Below are 12,539 nucleotides of genomic sequence, written 5' to 3'. Positions count from 1 at the left end.
TGAAGGGGATTTCAAGCATTTCAGTGACTGTGGGGTTACCCAAGGAACAGTTGATTTATGTGATGAGAAATGCTACGTTTATCATCAGTTGATAGCTCATGGAAACTTTAATGTATGTAATCTGTTATCCTTCGCAAAACTTTTCAGGGGAGGGCTGCCTTGTTCCTCCCTCCATGGTAGGATACTTCGCTGCAATCAAGGGACCCTGCATCATGGCGGAACACTGCTGGTGCCCTGCTGTGTCCAGCAAATCTGTGTTCTTAGCATAGACTCCCCTCCCCCCCCCAGATCTCCACAGTTCCTCTCTGTAAGGGTTTAAAAGACCAGCAGAGTTGCCCCCGCCCCACCACGCTATCCTCTGAACTTCTCTGTAATGGCACAGCGAGCAGACCCTTCTGGGACGTCAGGAATGGAATGAGGCTCTGTGTTTGCCCTGTGCACTGCATTGCCATTATTGTCTTCATTGTATCAGGGGATCATTATCTACATTGTTACAGTTGTATCATTTTCTTCACTATGCTAACAGTGGCTACTTTGTTATTTTTCTTTCATTCTGTAGACACCTGGGCATTGGACTGACCCTCACGCTTTGGAAAGACTAGCTCAGATTAGAAAGAGAGGGGGAAAAAAGCAGAGATGACATGTTTGCGGAGCTCATGAACGCCTCAGCTGCCGCAGAGACAGAGCAAAGAGCGTGGAGGCTGATCTTGTCCAGAACGTGGAGATGGACAGGGACAGTCACCGAGAAATGATGGAGCATGATCGCAGTACCACGCAGGAAATGCTGCGAATTATGCAGGACCAAGCAGAGATGCTCCGGCGGCTTGTGGAGCTTCAGGAGGAGGGGAGGTAGGACAGAGTCCTGCTGCAGCCCCTCCATAATGCTCCTCAACTGAACTTTGCCGCCCTTCCCTTCCCCCGCCCCCAAGAGGTCTCGGAGATTGTCCAGGCTGCAGTACGTGCTCACCTCCACCCCAGTGGAGGCGAGCAGAAAGCAGCAGCGGCCATGCTAACATCTGGCCAGCAAGCTACCACCCTACCTCTTGAGACAGTGAAAGAATGCTTCCTCCCCCTCCCCCCCCCCGCCCTTCCTCCATGACTTCATAGAATCATAGAGTTGGAAGGGACCTCAGGAGGTCATCTAGTCCAAACCCCTGCTTAAAGCAGGACTAACCTCAGCTAAATCATCCCAGCGAGGTTTTTGTCAAGCCGCAGCTTAAAAATCTCTAAAGATGGAGACTCCACCACTTCCCTAGGTAACCCATTCCAATGCTTCACCACCCTCCTAGTGAAAAAGATTTTCCTAATGTCCAACCTAGACCTCCCCCACTGCAACTTGAGACCATTGCTCCTTGTTCTGTCATCTGCCACCACTGAGAACAGCCTAGCTCCATCCTCCCTGGAACCCCCTTTCAGGTAGTTAAAGGCTGCTATCAAATCCCCCTCATTCTTCTCTTCTGCAGACTAAACAAGCCTAGTTCCCTCAGCCTCTCCTCATAAGTCTTGTACTCCAGCCCCCTAATCATTTTTGTTGCCCTCTGCTGGACTCTCTCCAACTTCTCCACATCCTTTTTGTAGTGGGGGGCCCAAAACGCGACACAATACTCCAAATGTGGCCTCACCAATGCCAAATAGAGGGGAATAATTACTTCCTGCGATCTGCTGGCAATGCTCCTGCTAATGCAGCCCAATATACTATTAGCCTTCTTGGCAACCAGGGCACACTGCTGACCCATATCCAGCTTCTTATCCACTGTTACCCCCAGGTCCTTTTCTGCAGAACTGCTGCCTAGCTCATCAGTCCCCAGTCTGTAGCTGTGCATGGGATTCTTCTGTCCTAAGTGCAGGACTCTGCACTTGTCCTTGTTGAACTTCATCAGATTTCTTTTGGCCCAATCCTCCAGTTTGTTTAGGTCCTTCTGTATCCTATCCCTAACTTCCAGGGTATTTACCACTCCCCCTACCTTAGTGTCATCTGCAAACTTGCTGAGGGTGCAATCTACCCCATCATCCAGATCATTAATGAAGATGTTGAACAAAACCGGCCCTGACTTGAATGTTAAGAAATAAAGTTTTGCATCATTTCAACATGTTTCTTTATTAAATCATATCTTTTTCAGGAAGGATTTGATGAGCATGGATATTGATTGGGGGGGGGGTCGTTCACCAAAGGCAAACAACATACAGGAACCGAAATCACTCCTGCATCTCATTGCAGAACCTGGTTTTCAAAGCTTCCCTAATGCAAAGTGCTCCGTGTTTAGCTCTCAGCGTAGTGCTGGCATCTGGCTGCTCATCATAATTGGCAGCAAGTCTTTCTGCCTCCACAGTCCAACCCTAGGGGAACCACTCACCCTTCACTTCACACACATTATAAAGAAAAAAGCAAGCAGATATCACTGAAAGGAGGTACTTCTCACTCATGTCCAGCCTAGTGAGAAGACTTCTCCATCTACCCTTTAAATGCCCAAAGGCACATTCTACAATCATTCTGCAACTGCTTAACCTCTTATTAAAACACTCCTTGTTGCTGTCAAGGTGACTGGTGTACGGCTTCGTTAGCCAAGGGAGCAAGGGGTAAGCAGCATCCCCCAGGATCACTATTGGCATTTCCACACCCCTGATGTGAATTCTTTGGTCAGGGAAGAAAGTGCCTGCCTGCATCTTAGAGAACAGCCCCAAATTACGAAATACACGAGCGTCATGCACCTTTCCAGACCACCCCACATAGATGTCAGTGAAACGACCCCTGTGATCCACAAGCCCCTGCAGGATCATGGAAAAGTACCCCTTGCGGTTTATGTACTTGGTTGCTAGGTGTGCAGGTGCTAAGGTAGGGATGTGTGTCCCATCAATGGCCCCCCCGCAGTTTGGGAAGCCCATTGTGACAAACCCCTCCACTATATCCTGCACATTTCCCAAAGTCACTATCCTTCATAGCAGAAGTCTATTAATGGCACTGCACACTTGATTCACGCCAGCACCCACTGTAGATTTACCGACTCCGAATTGATTTCCAACCAAGCGGTAACAGTCAGGGGTTGCCAGCTTCCAGAGAGTGATGGTGACTCACTTCTCCACCATCATAACTTGTCTCAAGCGAGTATTCACCTGCTTCAGGGACAGGGCCAGGTCCGAGCACAGTTCCAGGAAAGTTGCCTTTCGTATACAAAAGTTGTGCAGCCACTGGTCGTCATCCCACAACTGCATAACGATGCAGTCCCACCAGTCTGTGCTTGTTTCCCGGGACCAGAACCGGCGCTCCATGGACTGCGGGTGACTCGTTACAGCCTGCAGCAATTGGGAATTGTTCTGCTCGATGGCTTGTAGCAGGGCGGCATCGGTGTTGTCTCTGCTTTGGCTTATTGCTCTATTTCTAAAATACTCAGTAAGCCACGATGTATTTGTCATGCTCACAATAATAGTGCAGAGTTGAGCTGGCTCCATGCCTCTGTAGCAGTGGCGATCGTGGGGAGTAAAAAAAGGCACGAAAATACTTTTCCTGTTTTTTTTTTTGCGGGGGGGGGGGAGGAGGGAGAAGGATGGGGGAAGCAGCATTGCATCCCGGGACTATGACACTCGTCCCAACAGCCACCGTGGCTAGTTGCACTGTGGGATAGCTACCCACATTGCACTGCTTTGCAATTCAAATTAAGGCTGGTCAGTGTAAACGCAGGAGACCTGCGCAAACAGCGTAGTGTATACACGCTACTGTGATTTCTAAAAATCAACTGCTGAAAGTCAACTTAAAGTAAGTCGACTTCCCTCGGCAGTGTAGACATAGCCTTATACTTTGCTAAACTTTAACAGTCTGGGCTGAAATTTGCTATGCTGGGTGTCTGCTTAAAGCTGCCTTCTGGGAAGTTTCTGCTGAAATGGTTCAGACACTTCTAAGAATGAGATTTGGAAATAATACATGGTCTTGCCCATATTCCAAAAAAACAAACAAACAAAAAAAAACCAATCTGACCACCACTTCATTGAGATGCTCAAGCTTCCCTGTGCCATTGAGAAGGAGGTTGAAATTTGACCAGGGGAGGAGTATGGCTTTTGCATCAGGGATATGCCTTTGCCATCCTTGTGAAAATCTACCCTAATTTATCCAAGTTATAAGCCTCTGGACAATCTGTTTGGTAGAGACTTGTTAAGAGAACAAGGTACCGTAAGAAGGTAAAGTCTAACCATTTTCAAAGCATTCTGCAGAGCTCACCTTTTTGTCAAAGACTTCCTGTAGTAAATGCAAGTGTGCAGTGAAAGAGCAAGTGCACACACAGACACATGCATGCCCACACAGGTACACATCTCCCCACAACCAGCAAGGAAATATGGGAGAATCAAAGAACAGAATGAATCAAGAAATCTGTTGTATTAACTTTGCAGTGCAAATCTTGATTGCCTTCTTTGGTACCTGGATACTATGGTGATAGGCACTTTATAAATACACAGGACAGATTCAGATAGAATTTAGTGTTTATATTTCTAAAAGTATTCAATGCATGATGGATTTTCCATCAAATACTATATTTAAGCTACCTGTCTGCTTTGAAATGGGAAGTGATTCATGATAAAGTGCTTCCTTTTTCTTTGGAGAGACTGGTTCTAGAGAAGTTGGAAAACCAGTTCTCTTCACTTTTTCAAGACAGGATGAATGCTATAAGACTGTGATGGAAGGATTAATGAGCAATGTCAATTACAGCTGAGTGTCACTGTAATAACAAAGAGAACTAAAGCCAACTCACTGAATGTTAAGGGGAGTGTAAATAAAATACTCAACAGCGTTTGCAGAGTCACAAGCTGGATTTCTGAAGGGTTGTCACTGATTCTAAATCAAACCATTGATTTATTTATTGAACAAGCAATTGTTTCAAAGCTATGCCACTGTTCTATAAACAATGTGACAGATTTCTCCATCATGCAGTTATTGCTAAATCATTGCACGCTAGTGATTTGTATGTATTTATGGGGAAGTGTGATGGAGACAAAGGCAACAAATTAGACAGCATCAATTTAATCAATCATTGGCAGTTGCCTGGCTGTTAGAAGGCTAGAATTAAAGGGAATTGAGAAAACATCTTAGTCAAGGACATATTCAGTTTACTAAAGTTATTGAGAATCAAGTATACAAAGACCTTTGTTTTGGGAAATGGGTTAGATTTCAATTCGAAAATGTTATTCTTCAATTCCTACCATAAACTATGTTGTGCTAATGGAATGCAGCAGTTGTTTATCAGTGCACATAAATGCCAGAGGTGGATGCATTTCACTGACAGAACTGATTACTGTGGTGTATCTCTGTCTGTATGGTAGAGTGAGTGTGTGTGTGTGTGTGTGTGCACACCCTCGCACATGTGCAGACTTGTATCTTTTTCTCCTCTAAAGATCTCAAAGGCCTATGCAATTTATGTGCTGCCACTTCTGCTATCATTAAGGTTGCATAATATTTTGTAATTCCAACTACTTTATTTCAGAAAGTTGAGCCTCTGAAATCACTTTCCAGGTGTGGCCTCTGCCCAAAGTGACATTTTAAAAACGTTTTGGACAAGAATGGTTCAATCATTTTGTGATATTGCTCTATATAACCAAACATCTGGAAGCTGATGTCCCTGTAAGATATTAAATACATTGAAGAATCAGGCCCTAAGTTAGATGCTAGTCAACTAACCCAGTTTCCACTGTTCTTACATGCTTTTTAATAATTAATTACTCCAAAAACTATTCAGGCCTCAAAGTATAATTTATACTTTATAAAGTATATAATTTATTAATCTGATGAATAATTTCTGAACTGGCAACAGAAATACAGCAAGTCTCAAGGGATGTGAGCTGATATTCATATGAACATCATGGTGTTATAAAATTACCATTCAGATATACTATTGTGCCATTTCATGTGTATTTTTGTGCAATGCTGCAATGTACAAATGACTATTCCACTCCATTCTTCTGTTCCCCTTTTCTTTGTACTTTGAAATGCTTCAATAAGGTCCTAAAATAGACTAAAGGCTCTAGAGAGTGGGGTACAGAAAAAGGTAATTGGCAGCATAAATTAATATTTACTGAACTTCTGTAAAAGGTTAAAATGTCTCTCCTGATTATCTTTCAGCCTGTCTATAGGTTTCTCTTCTATCTGATCTACACATCTGTGTTGGCTATTGTCTAAATCTGTAAAAGTTTTCCTCTTGTCAGAAATGCTATTGGTTCTTGAACAAGCAGGACATTTTCTGCTTAAGTTTCCTTGCTTGCCAAAAAGGCTGGCCTAGCTTCTATGGCAGCATTCCATTGTCAATCTAGGAGTACATCTCTCTGCATGTGGCTGTCCATCTATTCCTTTCTCTCTCAGGGCTGAAGGGTAAACCCTGCTAATCAGGGTGATAAAAATCAATGATTTTTTTTTAACTGCATTTGTATTTAAATAAATGAAGTACAGGTTTCCTACTTAGAACTAAATTTGAAATTATGACTACCTATTTTTAAGCATAATCTTACTATATGCTATTAACATTTAAATTAGATTAAGCAGTATATGTTCACAGAAAAGTTTTAAAGAAAGTCATACCTTTGAACTGGTGGAAGCCAATGGCAACACGCCTGTAACTAGAGTTTGCTGAAGTGCTAAACCAGCTTTTGAAAGCAGTTCTTCTGCAAGAGAAAATAGTTTCTTCAGTTTATTTGATTAGTTTAGTTCAGTGACTGGTTCATTCAAAGTTAAGAAACTAACTGGGAGTTGAAAAAGCAGGAAAGCTTGTTTTCCTCTTCCAGTATATGAACAAAAACAAGGTATGAGAGGATATCTACTAGTTCCAAGATAATGAAACGTAACCAGAAACAATCAGATCAACTTCCTTTGTTTAATAAATTACTTTAGTTTTAAATGCAAAACATGTTTCAATAAACTTCTATGTATCCAGCATATTTTAAAATATTTTATTTAATAAAAAAACAAGAACATTGTTTTCTTGCATTTTTAACTAAATTTGAATTTCCATCCAAATACAGCTTGACACAATTCACAATAAAAATTATCTAATAAGACAAACATAATTTACCATTTTCTAACATAATGTAAAAATTAAGAATCTCAATAAATGTAAGCTATATAAACATGTATAGATATAATTATTCTTCTGGTAAGCAAAAAAACCCCTTAAATGTAGGGTAAATGCTATATTTAATTGCAAATCAATATGTTTTAATGGTTACCAACCAGTAAGAATTGACCTTTCTTTAGGAAAATAGGTAAAAAGTACAAACGCAAGACATAACTTTAAATCTCTGATTTTCATCAATTGTTTGCTGACTTAAATTGTGATTAAAATAAGGATTTAAATTGTTCACCTTGCTGCCAAACATAAGGCCTAGGCCTCGAAAGAGATGTACACAGGCAGACCTCTGTGCCTGAATGGAGCCCCACTGGCTGTGTATGCTTTTTTATAGGATCAGGGTCATAGCAAGTGACTCCTGATTTTAATATGCTGGTGTATGTTCTCAGGCAGCAGCCATAGAATCAAACTGCCATCTCCTTCAGTGATACGCCTAGAATGCTTTTCATCAAGCATCTGGCTAGGGACCCATAGAAACTACAGACCTATTGGATCATGTGATATATCCCGCTGGCTGATAGTGGTATTGTTGAGCCACATCCTGAAGTCTCTGACTCTGTGGGAATTTTGCCTGGGGTAGGAACTGAGTAAAAAGTTCTGGAATGTGGCCACTTGAGGATGTCATTCAGAAGCTGGATTGTCTGTACAAAGCAGGGGAATGGGAATCATGACTCTTTGCCTCAGTGTGTGACCTGGGGTCTCTTAACATCTCTCTGCCTCATTTATGAAATGGTTAAAATGCAATAACTATGTCACTAGGGTGTTGGGATTAATATTTGTAAAGCATATTCCAATGAAAGGAGCTATACCAAAGTATTAGCATTATCCACTACAATATACAGTCAGTACAGTACATGGGCTGCATTATTAGTTGTATATAGAGCTGGTCAGAAAATGGGTTCTGTTTTTTACAATGGAAAATTCCACAACAATGAGAGAGAAGTCATTTTCATTGGCATTTTCCATAGGAAACTGCAATTTTTATGTGGAGGAAAACAAATTAAAAATGGAAAGAACTCTCATGGGAGTAGTAGTTTAGATGCTTCATGTTCCCATTCTCCTCTAATAGGCTGGCACGTGACTCAGCATGGCTGGTGAAATTATGCATGCCACTTCCTTAGTTCTTAACACTTTTTCATTGTTTTATTTTCAGGTAATAGTTCAGTTTTGTTTTTTAATTACATTTTGGGCCTATTATAGATTTACACTAAACTCCATATTTAAGGATGCAGTGCAGTCCCCTTTGTTCAGAAACTCCCCTACTTAGTATTTATAATAATCCACCATGCTTTATTAAGCTCTTGTTTCTAGATAATGAGGTCCTATATATTTTAATAGTTACCTCCAGCTGCTTCTCAGCAGGAAAACCAGTACTCACTGACCCATATATTTTTCCATACAGTCCCAAAAGTTGATAACTCAGGATGGGTTAGGAAATGTCACCCAAGATAAAAGCTTTTATTTCTCAGTAGTTTTGGGTGTTTGCACTAATAACTTGTTCCATAAATATCTCTCCAGACCTTTTATTTTGGGCATTATTTTTGTGATTAAGCAAACACTAAGACTTCAGGTCTTCATGTAAAAATGTAGCTGCAGTTCTACACATACAATTTTGTCTGAAAATGTTTAAATTAGGCATCTTGCTAGCCATTTGTGTGCACAAATAATTGTGGTGGCAAAGGTAAATGTGCAGTATCGTACACACACTATTTGTATGGGGGTTTCAGGTTTTATTGCTTGAAAATTAGGTTTAAAAGGCATTTCTTTAGGGAGTTTACTGTTCTTGCGAGGAACCAGTGCTTTTTCCAAGGGACTAGGATTCCTTTATTTCTATTTGTTTGGATGCTATACAAATGTCTACTAGGTGCCTAATGGAACAAATAAAGACTGCACTTTTGAAAAACATATGCTAGATTCCTGCTCTGAAGAGTCTATTGTCTAATTTAAAAGTGACATGGAAGAAGTGGAATTTTAAGAAGTATTTAAAGAGGTGAGGGTGGTGGCTTACTATATAGAGAGTGGAAGGTTTTTCTGGCAAAAGACAATGATAGGAGGAAATGAATAGGGTATCAAGGCACCATGAGGGGAAGTAATTAACATTCTTCACTAGGTCAAATAACTGTGCACTTGCCACAAAACGATGTTGAGGTTTGACTAGACCAACATCTAGTCAATGAATGGATACACTAGGCTCTTTGAACTAAGGTCAGACTTTGGCTAAACAGCATTCTTTGAACATGACAGACTCTGATGCCCTAGGCATGTTGTGAATCTAAAATTAGAAATGAGATTTTTCTCTAGCCTCCTCCCCATGATTATCAAGAAATAAGCTTCCTGTATATTGATTCCTTGGATTTTCATTCAGGTTTCCATCCTTAAGTATGGCTTAGTTTGATCAAAAATCCTACATTTGTTGCTCCAATTCAGAGCTATTACTTAATCAACAAATGATATGAAGAATTTCATTAAAATCAGTTTGAAGTGAGAGTGGATCTCCGTATAGTGGAAGTTACTTACCTTCCCTTTCACACTTCAGTGAGTATAAAATTCGATCAGAGTTCAAATCTTCACCCACACTAAACATAACAATCTTTTGAGGTTTGAAATTTTTCACTTTTTTATGCCTTTGCCTCCCTAATTTTGATCCAGACCTGAACTGGAAATGCTAAAATATTGCAAGAAGTAATACTTCATTCTTTTATCCGAGGATCTCACAATGCTTTACAAATTCATGAAGCCTCATAACACTCCCATGAACTACGTAGATTATATAGATGTGGAATGTAAGGCTAAGTATCTAGGATTATAGAACAAGACAGTGGTAGAGAAGAGAACTTGGGGATTCTGACTTTCTAATCACAGTCCAACTCCATGAACACATTGCTTGCTGGTCTCATATGATTTCTGACTAAGCCAAAACTTAGCAGACTTGCTTAGAATACTAAAACTACACTACTGCAAGATTTCCAGGCTGATTTCCAGATCAAAGAAGCATGGGTAAGTTTTTCTTGGAACTGAAGTGAACTGCCAAATCAACTGAGATTCAAGCATCTCTAGTATTGTAGCTATTAACCAGAAAGCTGAAGGTCATAGAATATGGAAAAAATGTTGATGATATAACCACAACTATTTTTACATCAGAGCCTTTTGCATGGAACAAAGATTATGCCTTTTCCTCTCTTAGAGTGACACTTCTTTCCCCTTCATATACTCCTGTCTTGTCTGATTTGATGTACAGTAATTAATTTCTAGGAGCTCTTAATGCTAATTCACCTGAAAGTTCAAGGATGTTATACTGGGATATCTACTAATTAATCAAAGGTTACATGTTGGCCATTAATCAAGGTTTTCTTGTGAAATCCAAAACCTCAAATACTGTAAGCAATATAAATGTCAGTGATGGAAAGGGATAAGTAGTAACAGTATTAGCTTGTTTAAAATGGATCTTAGTGCTTGGTAGGTTATAATAGACAAAGCCTAGGATCATGTGCATGCAATTTATTTGGCCCTCACTGTCAATTGGTAGGCATTAAGTGGCCTTTGAGACCCTTAGGGAAATGTGGAATTAGAATAATCAAGTGCTCTTGTGCTAATTCTCCTTTTTCCCTAAATGTCCTTCCCTGCTGTGGGGTCAGAGAGAATAGATACAGACACCATGCACTTCTGCAGAAAGCTAGAGAATGACATAACACAGAAGTTCCTCACTTTATTCAGTCTCCTTTATAATACATCCTGGTCCACTCTAAGAATTAAAAGGTCAAGAACTCTGAGTTCAACTTATCTCCTCTCCACCCTCAGCCAATAATTTAATACAGTCAGTGGCTGCACTGACAGTGGATAAAACAAAAGGTAAAACTCACTGATGTTCACCATGCCAAGCTTTAGAGTACGTTGAATGCACTGAGAGATCCTTATCTTCAGGGTTCACCAGATCATAGTGTAACACACTTGGCATAACTCAAAGCTAAGAGATGGCATCATGAACCCTGATGATGTAAGAAAATCTTAGTACACTTGGTATATCCAAAGGGGGTGTCAGGTTTCTCCCTGGGTGCTCCTTAAATCAAAGCATTGAGATGCAACAGTGACGTCTATAACTAGGAGCTGTATTGATTCAGTCTGCACTGCATGAATGTTTACACAGCCAGGAAATGAGCCAAGAGGAAGTAGACATGACTGGTTAATGCTGGCATGAAACTGTGTGCTGTTCTTTTGGTATCCTTTTCCCATGGCTGCCTGGTGCTAAGAGCAAGGCAGTGCTGCTGTGTTCTTTGGAAGCAAGTGCTTAATTAGCAGCTCTTGCGCTGTTTTCATGAGATAAATGTATTTTTTTATAAAATATGTAGAACTTCTTTTAAAACACTGAAGTTTCCTGATCATTTTTATTTACCATTTTTGAGCACTCAATATTTCGCTGGATACTTCACAGAAACTGGATAGTTTTGCTGGATACTTCACAGTAAAGACATGGTCATGCCCTCAAAGAGTTTGCAGTCTAAGGCCTGATCTATACTTTAAAAGTGCAGAACTATGTCAGTAAGGAGTGTGAGTGTTTGGGTGGTTGATTTATTTTTTGTTTTCCTTAATTCCTGACATAGTTATGCCAATAAAAGCCCCAGTGTAGTTGCAGGTATATCCAAATATGGCACTTTATAGCAGTATAACTTATTTCGCTGCATGGAAAGCTTCAGTAACTCTTTTAAATGTAGAGAAGGCCTCAGACATGACATCAAACGCCCAGTCCAGTGTCACTGAAGTCAGTGGAAGTCTTTTTGCTGACTTTATGGGGAGCAGAAGCAGCCCTCAAGTGAGGGTCATAAACAGAGAAAGTAGGGGTGAGGAGGGACAACTCGTACAATAGTAAGATCCTTAGGCTTTTAGATACTCAGTAAGGACCTTATGCAGCAAAACATCTAAGCCTGTGCTTAAAATCAACACATCTGGTAGGTCTGATCTTATGCCTTGTATGTATATTTATAGCTCCTTATCTCTTTTTTCTAATTTTTTTTTTTAGAAATGGAATCTAACCAAGCCTTTTTAGCAGCACCACCTCTTCCTTTCTATATAAAAATGAGAACTAAGGGGAAAGCACATATGAACCATTCCTCAACATGCCATTTGGGGGTTTGGCTTTGCCAAAATCCAAACCTCACCTCCTTTGCTCATCTCTACTTATTTTGTTGTGGTCCAAAGGAAAGACTGAGTATTCTGAATTTGGCCTGTGGGCAGTATTCTGTATATACATTTCTATTGGTGTCTAACTCTGCATGGAATAACACTTGTCCCTGCTCCTTTCTAACAGTCTCAATAAATTATTTAAATACAAATAAATTAATCCCAAGGAGAATCTTATGTCTCAGAAGAAAAAGTTACATCCCAGCATCCTTTCCCTGCTTGCCCAATCCTGATCCCCCCTGAGCAGAAGCTGCCAGGTGTATA

General features: G+C 40.6%; 1 protein-coding gene and 1 pseudogene across 1 annotated transcript in view; one reads left to right on the top strand and one right to left on the bottom strand.

Moving 5' to 3' along the window:
• The window catches only part of ALK (ALK receptor tyrosine kinase), a 516,691-nt gene that overhangs the window by 39,801 nt on the left and 464,351 nt on the right, over positions 1-12,539 (top strand). The window lies entirely within an intron of this gene.
• LOC137164484 (uncharacterized) lies at positions 2,599-3,267 on the bottom strand (annotated as a pseudogene).

This window comes from Emydura macquarii, unplaced genomic scaffold (genome assembly GCF_026122565.2).
Source record: "Emydura macquarii macquarii isolate MOO-44397 ecotype Brisbane River unplaced genomic scaffold, CSIRO-AGI_Emac_v2 contig_2676, whole genome shotgun sequence".
NCBI classification, from domain to species: Eukaryota; Metazoa; Chordata; order Testudines; family Chelidae; genus Emydura; species Emydura macquarii.
This window is presented reverse-complemented; position numbering and strand designations above follow the sequence as displayed.